This window comes from Elephantulus edwardii, unplaced genomic scaffold, assembly GCF_000299155.1.
Source record: "Elephantulus edwardii isolate Elephantulus edwardi_28Jun2011 unplaced genomic scaffold, EleEdw1.0 scaffold00059, whole genome shotgun sequence".
Lineage (NCBI taxonomy): Eukaryota > Metazoa > Chordata > Mammalia > Macroscelidea > Macroscelididae > Elephantulus > Elephantulus edwardii.
In genome coordinates, this window is record NW_006399809.1 from 3688745 (window position 1) to 3704580 (window position 15836).

General features: G+C 37.8%; 1 pseudogene; it reads right to left on the minus strand.

Moving 5' to 3' along the window:
• Positions 1-2667, minus strand: part of LOC102860493 — a 4205-nt pseudogene extending 1538 nt beyond the window's left edge.
• Between the last annotated feature and the right edge of the window lie 13169 nt (positions 2668-15836).

The following is a 15836-nucleotide window of genomic DNA, read 5'->3' on the forward strand; positions in this document are numbered from 1 at the left end:
AATATCTTGCGTCTCTATTTTAGGAGGTAGTAGTCCTTGAAGGCCAAGCATTTGTCGTTCCTGTAATGTAAATGCCATTCCCTTATTTGTTCTTGGATTCAACATCAGAGGTTTCCCCTTCTCTTTTCTGTGCATATGACGACATATCAGCACGCAAGGCCGGGAAACGACTCTTAACCTGGATAACATCATTTCTTTCACCGGCGGCGAGGCCGCGGTCCAGCCGCGCGCGCAGACGATGCTCCGCTCAGGCCCGGCCCTCGCCTCCAGCCAGCGTCCCCGAGACGCCCCGACTCGGGCTCGAACCAGCGAGAACAGCCCGGCCGCTCGCCCAGGAAGCCGGGACCGAAGCCTAGTGCGCGAAGGGAGCCGCCGGGGTCGGCGCGGCCCCACGGGCGGGACTGCAAACACATTTTTTAAAAGATTTAAATGCAGGTTATACACATGGATCTCACCTGGTGGTATACCAAGGAATCAGATTGATCACATCTGTGGAAGGAACCGCTGGAGAAGCTCAATATCAGCTGTGAAAACTAGGCCAGGAGATGATTGTGGAACAGATCACCAACTACTCATATGAAAATTCAAGCTGAAGCTGAGGAAAATTAAACTGGATCCATGGAAACCAAAATATAACTTTGAGTCTATCCCACCTGAATTTCAGAACCATCTCAGGAACAGGTTTGAGGCCCTGAACACGAATGAATTAAGACCAGATGAGTTGTGGGAGGACATTAAGGGTATCATCCAAGAAGAGTGTACACATTCATTACAAAGACAGAGGAGGAAGGAAAGACCAAAATGGATGTCAGAAGAAACTCTGAATATTGCATTGGAGGGCAGAAAAGCCAAGCCAAGGAAGAATTCAAGATACTAAAGAACTGAACAGAAGATTTCAAAAGGCAGCACGGGATGACAAAGTAAAATATTACAATGAAATGTGCAAGGAGCTCGAGTCAGAAAAGCAAAAGAGCTGAGCTCGCTCAGCATTTCTTAAGCTCAAGGACCTGGAGAACAAATTCAAACCTCAAGTTGTTATAATCAAGGATGCTTTAGGCAGAATATTAAATGATCCAGGAAATAGTAAAAGAAGATGGAAAGAATATACTGAGTCATTGTATCAAAAGGAATTGGCAGACACAAAATAATTTCATGAAACAACATATGAGCAAGAGCCTATGGTGATGAAGGAAGAAGTTAAAGGTGCTTTGAAGGAAATAGTAAGAAATAAGGCCTCAGGAATAGATGGTATAATAGATGGTGTTATCATATATACTTTGTAAAATATTTCTATGTAGACCTATTCTTTTTGGTACACAGTGCATTCCCTCCATCTTCTTTTGAATGACTCTGCAATCTCTCCATCTTCTTCTGATATATCCTGGATCATTCAAGATTTTGTTCATACTATGCTTTAGTATTGCAGCTTGAGCCTTGAATTTGTTTTTCAGTTCAGCTTGAGGAATGCTGAACCAGTTTTTCCTTCTTTTTCCCCCCTCTTGTTGTGGAATGTTGGAGAGAACGGGAGGGCCTCTGGCCAGGACAGATAGCCTAAGCTCCATATAAGTGCAAGCCTCCAAATTGCCTTTAATATGGGGTAGAGAAAGCTCCCCTGTGTTTGGCTTTACCAGCTTGAGAAAGCTGCCACGTCTGTTTAGCTGGGAGTGTTCCTCATGAGGCTGAGATTCTCCTGAACAATATTCATGTCCCACGTCTGTAAGACCACCCTATCCTGTCTTCCTGTTTATATAAATGCACTGAAGATCCCAATAAAATTGAGCTGCATTGACTCTCTGATCCTTTCCCAGAGTGCTGTATCTCTGTTGTGTTTACCCCCATCAGGGTGTCACTGTCAAGTTGCTGGCAAACTGACATTGACACCCTCCAGCTCCAGCTCTTTCCACATTTTGTTATAATACGTTGTCTTCTTAAGAGTCCCTTTGAAGTCTCTGTTTTGCTCTTTTACTTCTGCATCTCTTCCCCTTTATTTTGGTTTCTTGATGCTCTAGTGCAATTTTCAGAGTCTTTTCTGATGCCCATTTTGGTTTTGGATTTTTTTTTCCTCCTTTTTCCTCTGATTATGTAATGATCTTGTGCTCTCTTCATGGATGTTGTCAGTTGATGCCATGCCACAACTCACCCAATCGTAAGTTATCAGTGCTTAATGTCTCAAATTTATCATTGAAATTATTTTTAAATCAGGTGGGACAAATTGAAACTTTTATTTTGATTCTTAAATGTGGTTTGTTTGGGTTTTTAAAATATTTTTCAACTTTAATTTGACCTTACACATGCGTAATTAATTGGTTTGTTTCATGGTCATCACCTGGCCTGGTTTAGACTACTGGTATTTTCTCCAATGATTGTTTCTGCAGATGTAGTCAATCTAATTCCTGTGCAGTCCACCAAGTGAAGGCCCATGTGCACAGTCACCATTTGTGTTTCTTTTTATTGAGGTATTTGCAATGATTGTACAAAATTCAGCTATTTGCTCTTCAGCCTAATTTCTGTAACCAAGTACATGATCTCCAATTACCATTCCTTCTGCATTGTTTCCAACATTTCACTCCAGTCATCAGCTATTATTAATTCATTTTAATTACATGTTTGGTTAATCTCAGACTGGAAAAGTCGGTAAAAATCTTCAATTTTCTCCTCACTAGCCATAGCATTGGTGCACATATTTGAATAGTAGTTTTATTAACAGCTTGTACACATATGAACAGTACCCTATCACTCACAGCATTATATTTTAGAAAAGATCTTGAAATATTCTTTTTTTACTATAAAGGTCTTCTCATTCCACCTCATTTTTTTAAATTCTTGGCTTAGTTTTCAAAGGCCGATTTATTATTTCAGAAATAGATGGTCAATCTTGTTTCTTAATCTGGGAGCTCCACTGAAACCCGTCCATCATGAGTTACCTGTCTGGCATTTGAAACACTGGTGGCATAGCTTCCAGTATTACAGCAACACAAGTTACTCTAGGACAGCTAACTGGCAGACAAGTGCTATCCGAATAAGAGTAACTGATAAGCAAGCATATTTACACTTACACTATAAAATAAACTGCAACATGCAAATCATACCCCCAATACAAGAAACTGGGAGGTAGATGTTATATCTCCAACAGCAAACCATAGACACAAAAAAGCCATATGAATATCATAGTGCAGGACTCATCTGGCCTTGCTGAATTCTATCACAGCATGAGTAGATGGGGTCCTGGGTGGCTCCTGGGACCTTTACACTGAGGCCTGTAACTAGCACATTGGGATGGGGCCCAAATTGCTCCCAGAGGCCTCTAACCGAAGTCCTGGTGGTTGGCATGTCAGGATGGGGCCTCAGGTGGCTCCTAGAGATCTTCCAGCTGAGTGAGGACATCATATATACACCTATGTTTATTGAAAAATTATTCAGAGTAAGAAAGATGGAAGAAGTCCAAGAGTCCACTAACAAATTAGTAGATAGAGAAACTGTGGTATGTTCACACAATAGGATATTATACAATAGGATACTATGCAGCATTAGAAAACAATGAAGAGATGGATAGGGTGAAGGAAACGGGGAGGATCTTTTGTGAAAAACAATGTATTCAAACTTTCTAAATAAATCATATATATGATTATATATATATATATCTCCACACACATAAAGAAAATAATGAAGAGCACATTAAATATTATACAATACAGTTGAGTCTAGAGGACATTATGCTAAGTGAAATAACTTGGTCAAAAAATACAATTGCTGTATAAGACACATATTATAAAAAATATGTGGACTGAGGGGATGATGGAGAGAGCAGAAATAGAATGGATGGATGATAAACACTATTGTGCTTATCTGAAACCTATATTTGGACAAGGAAATATCAGAACAGAGCAAGGAAACACTGCATGGTTCAAAATCAGGAAAGGAGTACACTAGGGATGCAATCTAACTCCATACATTTTCAATCTATATGTGGAAGAGATAATCTGGGAGGCTAAGCTCTATGAGGAGGAATGTGGCATCAGGACTGGGGGAAGACTCATCAATCTGTGTTATGCAGATGACACAATCTTGCTTGCTGAGACTGAGGAGGAGGACCTAAAGTGCTTGCTGAAGAAAGTCAGGGACTTTAGCCTTCAATATGAATTGAATTTCAACATCAAGAATCCAAAGATTCTCACCACTGGGCCAATCAGCAGCATTATGATAGACAGTGAAGAGATTGAGACTGTTAACAGCTTTAGTTTGCCACAATCAACAGTCTTGGTACTAGCAGCCAGGAAATCACAGGACAAACTGTATTGGAGAAATCTGCTGTCAGGGGCCTCTCCAGACTACTGAAGAGCAATGATGTCAGTTTGGAGATAAAGGTACACCTGATCCAAGCCATTGTCTTCGCAGTTACTTGCTATGTATCATAAAGCTAGTCAATGACTAGGGATGATAGAAGGAAAAGTATGCCTTGTGGTGCTGGAGAAGAGTATTGAGTATACCATGGTCTGCTAGGAGAACAAACATGTTTGTCCTGGAAAAGGTGAAAGCAAGCAATCCTTGGAGGCAAGGATTCTGAAGCTCCATCTCACATACATTGAGAGGACATCATGCTTAGGAGGGTAGAGGGACAACACAAGACAGGATGACGCTGGATAAGACAGATTGACTCAGAGACTGGAGTAATGGAGGTGGTAAGTCAGAGATGATGAGCTTGGCACAGGATAAAGCAGGGTTCAGAGCTATTGCACGTAGGATGTGTATGAGTTGCAAGCGACTCAAAGACACTTAACAACAATAACATATTGCTAAAGCAATATCAACCTGGAACAAATGGGTCAATGGGCAATAATTCTAAAGTAATTAACAATGTGGAATAGAACATGAATAACTGATCAGACAGGGAGGAGGAGGGGAGAAGGAAGGAAGTAGGAACAAATGTTAGATCATCAGAAATTAATTGCTGGATGGGTAGGGTGAAGGGAAAGGCAAGGCACAGTGAGGATTTGATGGTATACTGTGATAAATGGCATTGATCAATTGTAATTAATACTATAAAACAAAATGTACATAAATGATTAAATGAAAACTGTTTAAAAAAAAACCCAAACCAAATAAATCACAACAAAAGAAAAGTAGAATAAAAGGGAGCCAACTGAAGGTTTATAAAATGAGGGAGAGACATTAAAGGGGTTTTAACAGTGAAGATGTAATTTTTTAGTTCTTTTGAGGCATTTCTAACATAAAGTTGCCTTATAGAAAACAAAATTAATCCATTACCAAGATACTTTCTCTTTTTCAGCTGACCTGTTAAGCTGATGACCTGAACTAGTCCCTTCTTGTTATGTGCAGTTTAAGTATAAGAAAATACAATGTTTGTTGTGAAGCATAATAAGTTTGCTGTAAAAACATGTTATAGGAAATAAAGTTTGAGTTGAAACCATATTGACTTAAGTTTAAGAATAAGAGATATGTTGGGAATTTGCTGTTTTATGTTAGAAATAAGAATAAGAAATGTGTTAGGAATTTTCTATATGTTAGAATATATGTTAGGAATATTTGCAAAAAACATACTAAACAGTTTGATATGTCCATACATGCCCAAACAGACCCTTGGTGGCCATAAGGCCCCACTGACTGCAACATGTGTAAACCCCTGACTTGTTACTGCTCATGTTGCCAAGGGAACAGAACTGATATTGAATGTGATTGGTTAAACCCACGTTACTATTGAATGTAATATGACTGGTTAAACCCATATTGTTATTCAACATGTCCCAGCATGCCTTACTTGCCTCACCATAATGTAAACCTCAGAGCCAAGAGTACATAAACCCTGGAAACCTTAGCAGAAAGCTCTGCAACCAGCTAAAGTGAAGATGTATATCACAAGCTAACAGCTCTTTTCAGAGCCAAAGACGCTGAGCTGCAACACTTAGTTGTGAAGACTCAAAGATTCTTTTCAGAGCCGAAGACCCAAAGACTCTTTGCAGAGCTGAGGACTCTGGCTACATTAATGGCCATGAGCTGCTGGCACTGGTCACACCAGTGACTTTGAGCTACTGACCCTGGCCACACCAGTGGCTGAAAAACGCTGAACTAGCCAAGGACCCTGACTGTACCAGTGGCTATGAGAGACCCAGAAAAGAAAAGTTAGGCTCATAGGGGTGGGTGTTCCCCACTATACTATGAAATATGTTTTTATGAATTTATGAATTGCAATATAGGTAAATTGCTATTGATTATTACTATGAATTAATCAATAAACTGTAATTTGCTTTTGTAATATATCTACAAGTAATTAATCAAGGCTCAAGGCTTGTGACACTTTCTGATAATATAGTCAAGGTATGTGAGAAGAAGGCATTCCATCCTTACTACTAAAGAGCAATCTGGAAATACTTTCAAGATAAGCATCTTGATTCTTCTGAAAGTCTGTAATATATCACTATTCTTTGCCATACACACAGTGAAAATGCATCAATTCTCCTTTGGTCCTCCTTACTACTGGTTTAGCTTTGACATGCATACAAGGCAACTGAAATACATTGGCTCGAGTCAGGTATACCTTCATCATCAAAGTGATATTTTTACTCTTTTAACACTTAAAACAAATTTTCTATAGCCAATTTACCCAACAGAATATTTCATTTAGTTTTTCAACTACTACTTCCATGATGTTGATTGTAGGGCCAAGGAAATTTAAATTTTTAACAACTTCAATATTACCTCCATTTTCACAATTTTTTCTTTTTTTATTATACTAGTTTACAAAATTCAAAGACATTGTTTTTCACACCAGTTCCTTTCAATGTCCCTACCCCTTCCCATCAAATTGTGCAACCCTTGATTAACTCCCTCCTCCCTCCGCACATCTTCACTACTCTGCTTCCTCCCCACCCCCTTTGATCCTCATGCTCATTCTACAATAACGGTTTTATGTATTTGTCCTTATGGGACTGAGTTAGTTCACTCAACATAATGCTCTCCAGTCCCTCCCAAGTTCAGTAACATACAAAATTATTGCTTCTGTGTGCTGCATAGTACTCTGTTGTGTGAATGTACTATAACTTCTCAATTCACTCAGTTGTGGTTGGACATCTGGGCTGTTTCCAAGTTTTTGTGATGATGAATAACACTGCTATGAACATTGGTGTACAAGTCTCCATTTGTGCCTGTTCCCATTTTCTCAGGGTATATTCCAAGCAGTAGAATAGCTGAGTCATATGTAATGTCTTAATAGACATTGTCTATTTGTGAGAATTTTTGTTTTCTTTATGTTGATGTATGTTTCATACTAATGGTTATAGCCTTTGATCCTCATCATTGTCTCAAGTCCTCTTCATTTTCAGAAAGCAAAGTTGTGTCATCTGTATATCACAGATAATTAATGAATCTTCCTCAAATCCTGAGGCCAAGTTCTTATTTATATAGTTTAGTTGCTTGCTGCTTAGCCTACTGATTATTTTCTCAGTATAATGAAATCCATGAGATAGATTGATTCAGTGACTGGGGTAATAGGGATAGGTGTGTCAGAAACAATAAGATTGGCACAGAATAGAGCAGGGTTTAGGGCTATTGTACATAGGGTCGCTATGAGTCACAAGTGACTTGATGACACGTAACAACAATAACAACAACAACAATAATAATTAAATGTACTGCCTTGACATGTAACTCTCTTGAGTTTAAATAATGAAATATACTCTTACTTACTCTGTTCAAATAACTACATCTTGATATAAAAACAGGCTCTGCACAAGCATAGTTACACGGTCTAGAATTCTCATTCTTTGCAACGTTATACTTAGTTTGTCATGATCCACACATACATAGTCAATAAAATGCAGGTAAATCTGTTTTTTCTCTGCAGTTAACTAAGCTAAATATGACATCAATAATGATGCCTCTCATTCCATATCTTCTTCCGAATTCAGCTTGAATTTCTGGTATTTCCCTGTGGAGATAACTGATCCAATAATTTTTAAATTATCGTCAGTAAAATTTTACTTGCTTATTACATTAAATTGTGCTCACATGTGATAAACCAGTGGAGAAAAGTGGATATATTTCAGCTATATTGAGGTCAATATGTCTGACTTGGTTAAAATTGCATTATTAATAGCCATTATATTTCTTTTAAGTGAATATTGGTTTGCCTTCCATGGAAACAAAATAAAGGGATGGATTTTGTTTTCTTTATCTTGTATAATAAGTTGGCAGGAGGCTCCTGAGCAGCATTAATATTTTCCATCAAATGCTTATCTAAAGTTTGGCCGTAGAACCAGCAGTCCCATAGAAGAAAGGTTTCGCATGTGACTTCCATGAAGATTCCAGGCAAGAAAAGAAAATCCTATGGAGCAATTCTTATCTAACACATGGAGTCACCAGAAGTTGGAACTGACTCAATTGAAATGAGGTTTTTTTAATGTGTTTCATTGCTATTTTAATACTGATTTACTTTTTTTTTTTACTGTTAAAGAGCATAGCTCAGTGCCAGCAGTTTTAAATATGGGGTTCTCCTTTCTATTTTTGTTTTGTAACTCTTTAAGCTGTTTTCATATAGTATTAGAATAAATTCTATTTTACAAATGAATAACTGAAAGCAAATTCTTGCCTTACCATGTAAGTCACAGGCAAAACTTTTGCTGGCATTAGATGCTAGTTATAGTTGCATACCGTTTTGAATATAATAAAACCCACTAAATTGTACACAATAAGAGAATGAAGTCTGTAGTATGTGAATTTAGTCTAAAATAATTTAAAAAACTACATTATAATTTCCAGACTTAAAATTTTTCTTTCAACTTTGCTTCTTGTGTTAGATATAAGTGTTTAATACTCAACATCTCTACAGCATTGTAACAGAGGTAGGTAACTTCAACAAAAGAATTTCTATGCAAATTACTTTACCATGCTGCCTTCCCTTACATGCAACATTACTGCTAGCAGAATCTTTAACCATAATAATCATTTTCATCTATATAACTCTGTGAAGGAAAAAAATGAGGAAGTAATGAAGAGTTTGGAATATTATGTTTACTGATTGGTTGGCTGGGTTTTTTTAAACTTCTGAATCACCTGAATCAAACGCACATGTTGCAGCTACTCCTAATGCTCGTGAAGATTTTCATTTCCTTGCACTACTTGGCAGCCTGTGCTTTCTAAAATAACACTTTAATCTTATGATTCCCTCAAATTATTTCCTGCTACCTCATTCTTCTGCTGCTGTTGTTTTTGTTGTTAGGTACCACTAAGTCAACTGTAACTCATAGTGACCCTATGGACAACAGGGTCTGAATCTTGTCCAGTCCTGCACCACATTCATGATCTCTGACAGACTTGAGTCTATTTGTACAGCCACTACATCATCCATCTTGCTGAAATTCTTCCTCCCTTTCTTTGACGTTTCACTTTTCCCAGCATGATATCTTTTTCCAAAGATTGGTACCGTCTGACAACATCCAAAAGAAGAAGTTTCATCATCGCCGCCTCTAAGCACTCTGGTTACACTTCCTTCAAGATAGACTTGTTTGTTTTTTCGGCAGCCCAAGTGATATTCAGCACTCTTCTTCAAATTGAAAATTCAAAGGCATCATTCTTATTTTGTCTTTACTCATTTTACAACTCTTAGATTTATAGAATAGTGCTTTTTAAGCCTTGGTACTACCATGCACCAGACCAATAAAGTTATTGTTTCAAGGAGTAGGCAAGGGGTAGGGGGATCTCAGACATGAGAATTTTTTAAGCACCTTTAGCCACTCTCAAAGCAGTCAAGAAAGAAAATCACTGCTGTCCATTCCTTGAATTATCTCAACCACTCAGTCACTCAGATGGTCCTTTTACCAGGGATTCCCAAAGCTTCATCTCTAGTTCCTAATCCTTTTCCATTCAAATTAAAAACACTAAGTCAGAAAATGCAATTTCATCTTTTAATGAAACATGTAAGTATGCTGATGTAGTGAAAATATGTTAAACCTGTTCATTATAGACTAATCAAAAAGCACAAGTAAACCTGTGTTAACGCTACTTAGGTAATCCAGTACTGTCCTTAGTAGATCTTTGATGAGCTGACGTTTTCTCTACCCTGATAGTTATCATTTCTCTCACCTGGAGTGCTGTACTACTTAACTGGTCTTCTTGTCCAAGTCTGCTTGTTCCACATTACTACTAAAATTATATGTGTAAATATGAACGGTTTGTACACTTAATAAAACCTTTCAGAGGCTCTCTCCTGCCCTTAGGATAATGTTTACATTTTACAACGTGGTTTACAAGGCCCTTAAAAACTTCCCCAGATGCTTTCATTGCCCCTTCTGGCGCCAGTCCATTCCACTCACTGCTTCACCTGGCGTCACTTGAAGTTTTACTTCTTCCAGGACATTGTCTCTAGTCTCCCAAAATTCCATGAGGTGCCCTTCCCTGAATGCCTTTATCACCATGCACATATTCTGTCACAGCTTTAATTACTAAGTTGAATGTTTCCTCAACTACAAATGAGCTCTTTAGTAGCCAAAGTAATGTCTTATTCTTTAGTAATATCCCAGTGCTTGTCACATTGCAGGACTTCAGAATATACTTGCTGGAATAAAGAAGGAATGACAAAATTAATTAATAAATAATGTTCCTGTATCCCTGTTTATACTACTCCATAAAAAATAAATTAGCTGTCTTAAAGTAAACTTAATACAAGAAACAGAATTGTTTTAAAACAGTATCTTGTACATATACACACACGCAGAGTATACCAAATTTATTCATAAGTCTATATCATGAGAATATTAGACATTAGCTCATTCAGGGATGTTGTGAGTACAGTAGGTTAAACACTAAACTGCTAACTGAAATGTTCATTTGAACCCACTAGCAGTCAAGTGGGAAAAAGATAAAGCCGACTGCTACTGTAAAGATATATCCTATGAAGCTATTAAATTCTGCTCCACAGAATGAACTGAAATAAAATTAGTTTTTTAATGTGTAGTTCGCTTATGCAGCATGAGTAAGTAGTTATGATTAACTTTGTAATTTCTGTTATGCAGTGTAGTCACTTGTTTTATTGTGTACTGATGAGATAAAACCAATTCATAGTCGTTCAATAATGTATATTGCACTGAAACAGAGGAGGGAGAAAACTGTTTAAAAGAGATATGTGACTAGGTATTTCTGTCATCACAGGAGTCTAGAGTGATGGCTTCATGTGGAGGGGACCTGGGGGAGGGTTTGTAAAACAATGAAAGAATCTTTTCTTTTACTTTTCCATAATTTTTGACTCATGTACTTATAACTTGTTAGTTAAATTTGTGTCTTCTAGGTTGCAACCCCCCCATGATACATCTTCAAGGATATGAACATGTACGGCTAAGCACAATTAATAACAGTGCATCTAAATTCCAAAATCAATCTCCATAATAGTCTAGGTGTTTCCTACTGCCAAAGGGGCCCTTTAGAGTAGTGAGAGAAGATCTTCACCCTGAAACCCACAGCGTCCCTTTTCAGCAGGAAGTAGCTAAGAGAATACGCCATCCCCTTTTCCTTATGAATCAGGGTGAAGTCTCTCTCAGGGAGGAGTGATAGGGATTGGCAAAGGACACACTGACAAAGGAGATTAATCAGAACTGACTTTGACAAGCACTGTGGCAATAGGACAATTAAAACAGACATTCGGATGGCGGGGAAGAAGAACAAACTGGGGAGGAGGGTAGAGAGAATGGTGCAGCACAATGAAGGAATGAAAACCCAAAATCCCTGTAAATGTTCATTAAAATTAATAAAATTTAATTAAAAAAAAACCAATTCATAGTCAATCCTTCAGTGGGATTTCAGAGGTAGTCATGCAGGAGTAGGCTATCCATCCTTTTCCCATGGAGTAACTAATGGATTAGAACCACATGCCTGAATAATCACTGGGACATGCTAAATTAACAAATATTAAGCATGAAATTTTATTATGATATACACAGTCTAATGTCTTTGTATAATCAACAAAATACAAGTAAACACGTATCTGGTATTCTCTGCTATCAGCCAAAATCCAACTGAAATCAGCTATAATGTCCATTCTGCCACTAGAACTAGAATTAGAATCTAGAATCCATTCTGAATTTCTAACAGTTCTCTGATGATGTACGCTTCTAGTCATTTTTTAAATTAATCTTTAGCTGAATTTTACTTGCATGTGATGTGATATTACTGACACAAATTGTGACTAACACTAAGAATACTGGGAATCTCAGAACACTTAATTGTGCTCATACAAAACCTATACACAGAATAAGAAGAAGTTGTCTGAACAGAACAAATGAATATGGCATAGTGTAAAATCAGGAAAGGTATGCATCAAGGTTATATTCTTTTTCTCTACCTGCTCAATTTTTATGATGATCAAATTATTCCAGAAGCTCAACTGATTTGAAGAAGAATGTGACATCTGGATTGGAAGAAAAATCAACAATCTGTACTACGCTGATGACATAACTTTATATGAAGAAAGTGGAGAAGACTTAAAGCATTTACTGTAGAAAATAAAAGATTGCAGCCCTCAATATGGATTATATCTCAGGATTAAGAAAAAAATCCTCATCACAGACAAATAAGCAACACTCTGATAGATGGAGGAAAAGGAGAAGTTGTCAATAATTTCATTTTACATGAATCCACTCATGGTAGCAGTAGTCAAGAAATCAACAGATATGTTGCATTTGGAGAAATTTTCTGTCAAGACCTCTCCAAATTGCTAAAGAGCAAGAATGCTAATTTAAACACTAAGGTACATTTGTTCCAAGCCATGATATTTTCAGTTACCTCCTGTGTATCTGGAAATCGAACAATGAATAAGGAAGACAGAAGAAGAATCAATGTCTTTGAATTGTGGTTTTAGAGAAGAGTATTCACTATCCCATGGGCTGTCAAAAGAACAAACAAATCTGTCTTGATGGAGAAGGTGAAGATTTATTACACTTATTTTGAACATATTTTCACGAGGAAAGAGATATCATGCTGGGGAAAAGCAGAAGGTAAGCAAAAGAAATGAGGAAGACTCTTAATTAAAGAATCAACAATGGACTTGAGCATGGCAGAGATTGTGAGGGTGGTGAAAGAACAGGCAAGTTTCATATCTGTTCATAGGTTTGCTATAGTTTATCTCAATAGCACCTAACAAGAACAAAGCCAGAAAATTCTATTTAGTATAAATAATAGTTATTATGATAATTCTAATTAAGAAGTTGACACATATCATTATGTTTAATCCTCTCAATTAAACTACGAAATAGAGCCTATTACTTCCTTCTGAAGAAGTCAAGGTTTAGGAAGGGTAGTCAGCATATCTACAATAATGTAGTTGGATAAGCTATAGCAAGGACGTCATATCTCCTCTAATGTGCCCTTAGAGTGAGTGTAGTGTGCGTGAGCTAGCTCGCGCTCGCTCTCTCTCTCTCTCACCAGAGTAGAAAAATACACTGAAACTTCTACATAGGGGACACATAAGGACAAATTTTCTAAATAAGCACAAAATTTAGGCTGCTGGCACATAAAAATTTCTGCGCCCACAAAAAAAGCATGTATGAATAAAGAAAGGTTGTGCTTTCAATTGTACTGAGTTCTTTATTACTGATGACCAAATGAATTTTTAAATATAATATTAAACTTCTTTTTTGGCTACTAGTCATGTCCCACAATTATTTCTCGACTATAGACAAATCAGATATTCAAGAGCACATATCTTGAGGAGGCTCTTATTAAATAGTGAGCTCTAGCGACATATTCCATAGAGAGCTGTGCTGCTAACTCAAAAGGCTGTGTTTCTCCAATGGTTCAAATCTACCATCTACCCTGCAGAGACAGGCAGTTTCTTCCCACGTGATTCAAATTCTCTGAAAACCCATGGAAATGTCGGTTGTGAGTTGGTCCCTAGTCATTGGCAATGAGTTTCATATTTGAGTTTATTTAAATAGTGTGAGCATCTAGGAAGGCAGCACCTCAACAGCAAAGTCCAGGCAGGCTTTGGGCCTCAAAGCCCTCAGGCCTTGTGCTATGCATTAGCATCAAAGACCCAGCTAAGCTACTGTCTGAGCCAAATGCTCATATCCAGCACTACATATGAAATCTATACCTAGACCAAGAAGTTGTTGTATGAATGGAACAAGGTAACACTGTATAGTTTTAAATCAGGAAGGTGTGCATCACGAGTGTATCCTTCTTCTATATCTATTTCAATCCATATGCTGAGCAAATAATTTGTGAAGCCAGACTCTAATGAAGCAGAATGTGGCATCAAGATTGGAGGAAGACTACTAAACATGTTGCATTATGTAGATGATGCAATCTTGCTTGCTGAGAGGGGCAAGGACATGGAGCACTTGTTACTGAGGTTCATAAAGCCATTGATATGGTTTACATATTAACATCAAGAAATCAAAGGTCCTTACCTCTGAACCAATGTGCAACATCATGATACATGGAGAAAGGATCGAAACTCTCAATGGTTTTTGTCTAACTTGGATCCACAATCTATGCCTTTGGGTACCAGCAGTCAGGAGATAAGGAGACGAATTGCTTTGGGCAATTCAGTTCACGGACCTCTCAAAACACTGCAAAGCAATGATGGCAGTTTGAAGACTAACGCACATTTGACTCAGGCCACAGAATTTTCCTATTACTTGCTATGCATCTGAAAGTTGGACAATAAATAAAAATGACAGAAGAAGTACTGATGTCTTTGATTTTTTTATTATTATTATTAATTTTAATAGATATTTACAGAGGTTTTGGATTTCCATTCATTCATTGCAGCGCTTTTCTCCCTGCCCACCCCTCCCCACCAGCTCGCTTCCCCCTCCGAAGAGAAAAAAAAATAATTCCTTCATTAGTACACAATTCCCACATCCCCTCACCCCACCCCCCACTGCAAGTACACTTCTCTATGCAACCTTAATTCTGGATTCCTGTGCTAACCATAATACTCAATCATATATCACTTCTAATCTGTTCTTTCCCTCATCTGTTTCAATACAATATACATAATTTATCCAATTTTTTCTGTCATACCCCCACCCTGATGTCAGACCCATTCTACAACAGTGGCACCATATACATACAAACAGTATTTGTCCCTTGGTGACTGAGATATTTCACTCAGCATAATGTCCTCCAGGGTCACCCACTTTGAATAATATTGCATGAGTTGCTTGTTTTTCAGTGCTTCATAGTATTCCATTGTGTGGATATACCACAGCTTCTCTATCCATTCGTTTGTTGATGGACCCTTAGGCTGCTTCCAACTCTTTGCTATTGTAAACAAAGCTGCGATAAACATGGGTGTGCATAAATCTGCTTGGATGGCAGACATGGTCTCTCTGGGGTATATTCCCAGTAATGGGATTGCTGGGTCAAATGGTACCTGTATTTGCAATTTTTTGAGAAAGCGCCACACCGCCTTCTACAATGGTTGCACCATCTTACATTCCCACCAACAGTGAATAAGAGTTCCAGTTTCTCCACATCCTCGCCAGCATTTGTTGCTTGCTGTTTTCACACTGGAGAAGAGTACTGAATATCCCAGGACTGGCAAAGAGCAAACAGGTATGTCTTGGAAAAAGTGCAGTCTGAGTGCACCCTAGAGTCAAGTATGGCAAAACTTTGTCTCTTTTTTTAAAGTAAAATTTTTATTTTATACTGGTTTACTTACAAAGTTCATATACATTGTTTTTCACACCAGATATTTCCCATTTTCTTTATTCACCCCTCCTCTATTCATCAAATTATGCAACCCTATGATTACTTCCCCTATCCATCCTAACCCCTCTGCTTCTACCCACCCCTTGGATCTTCATACACATTTTACTAGTTATCTT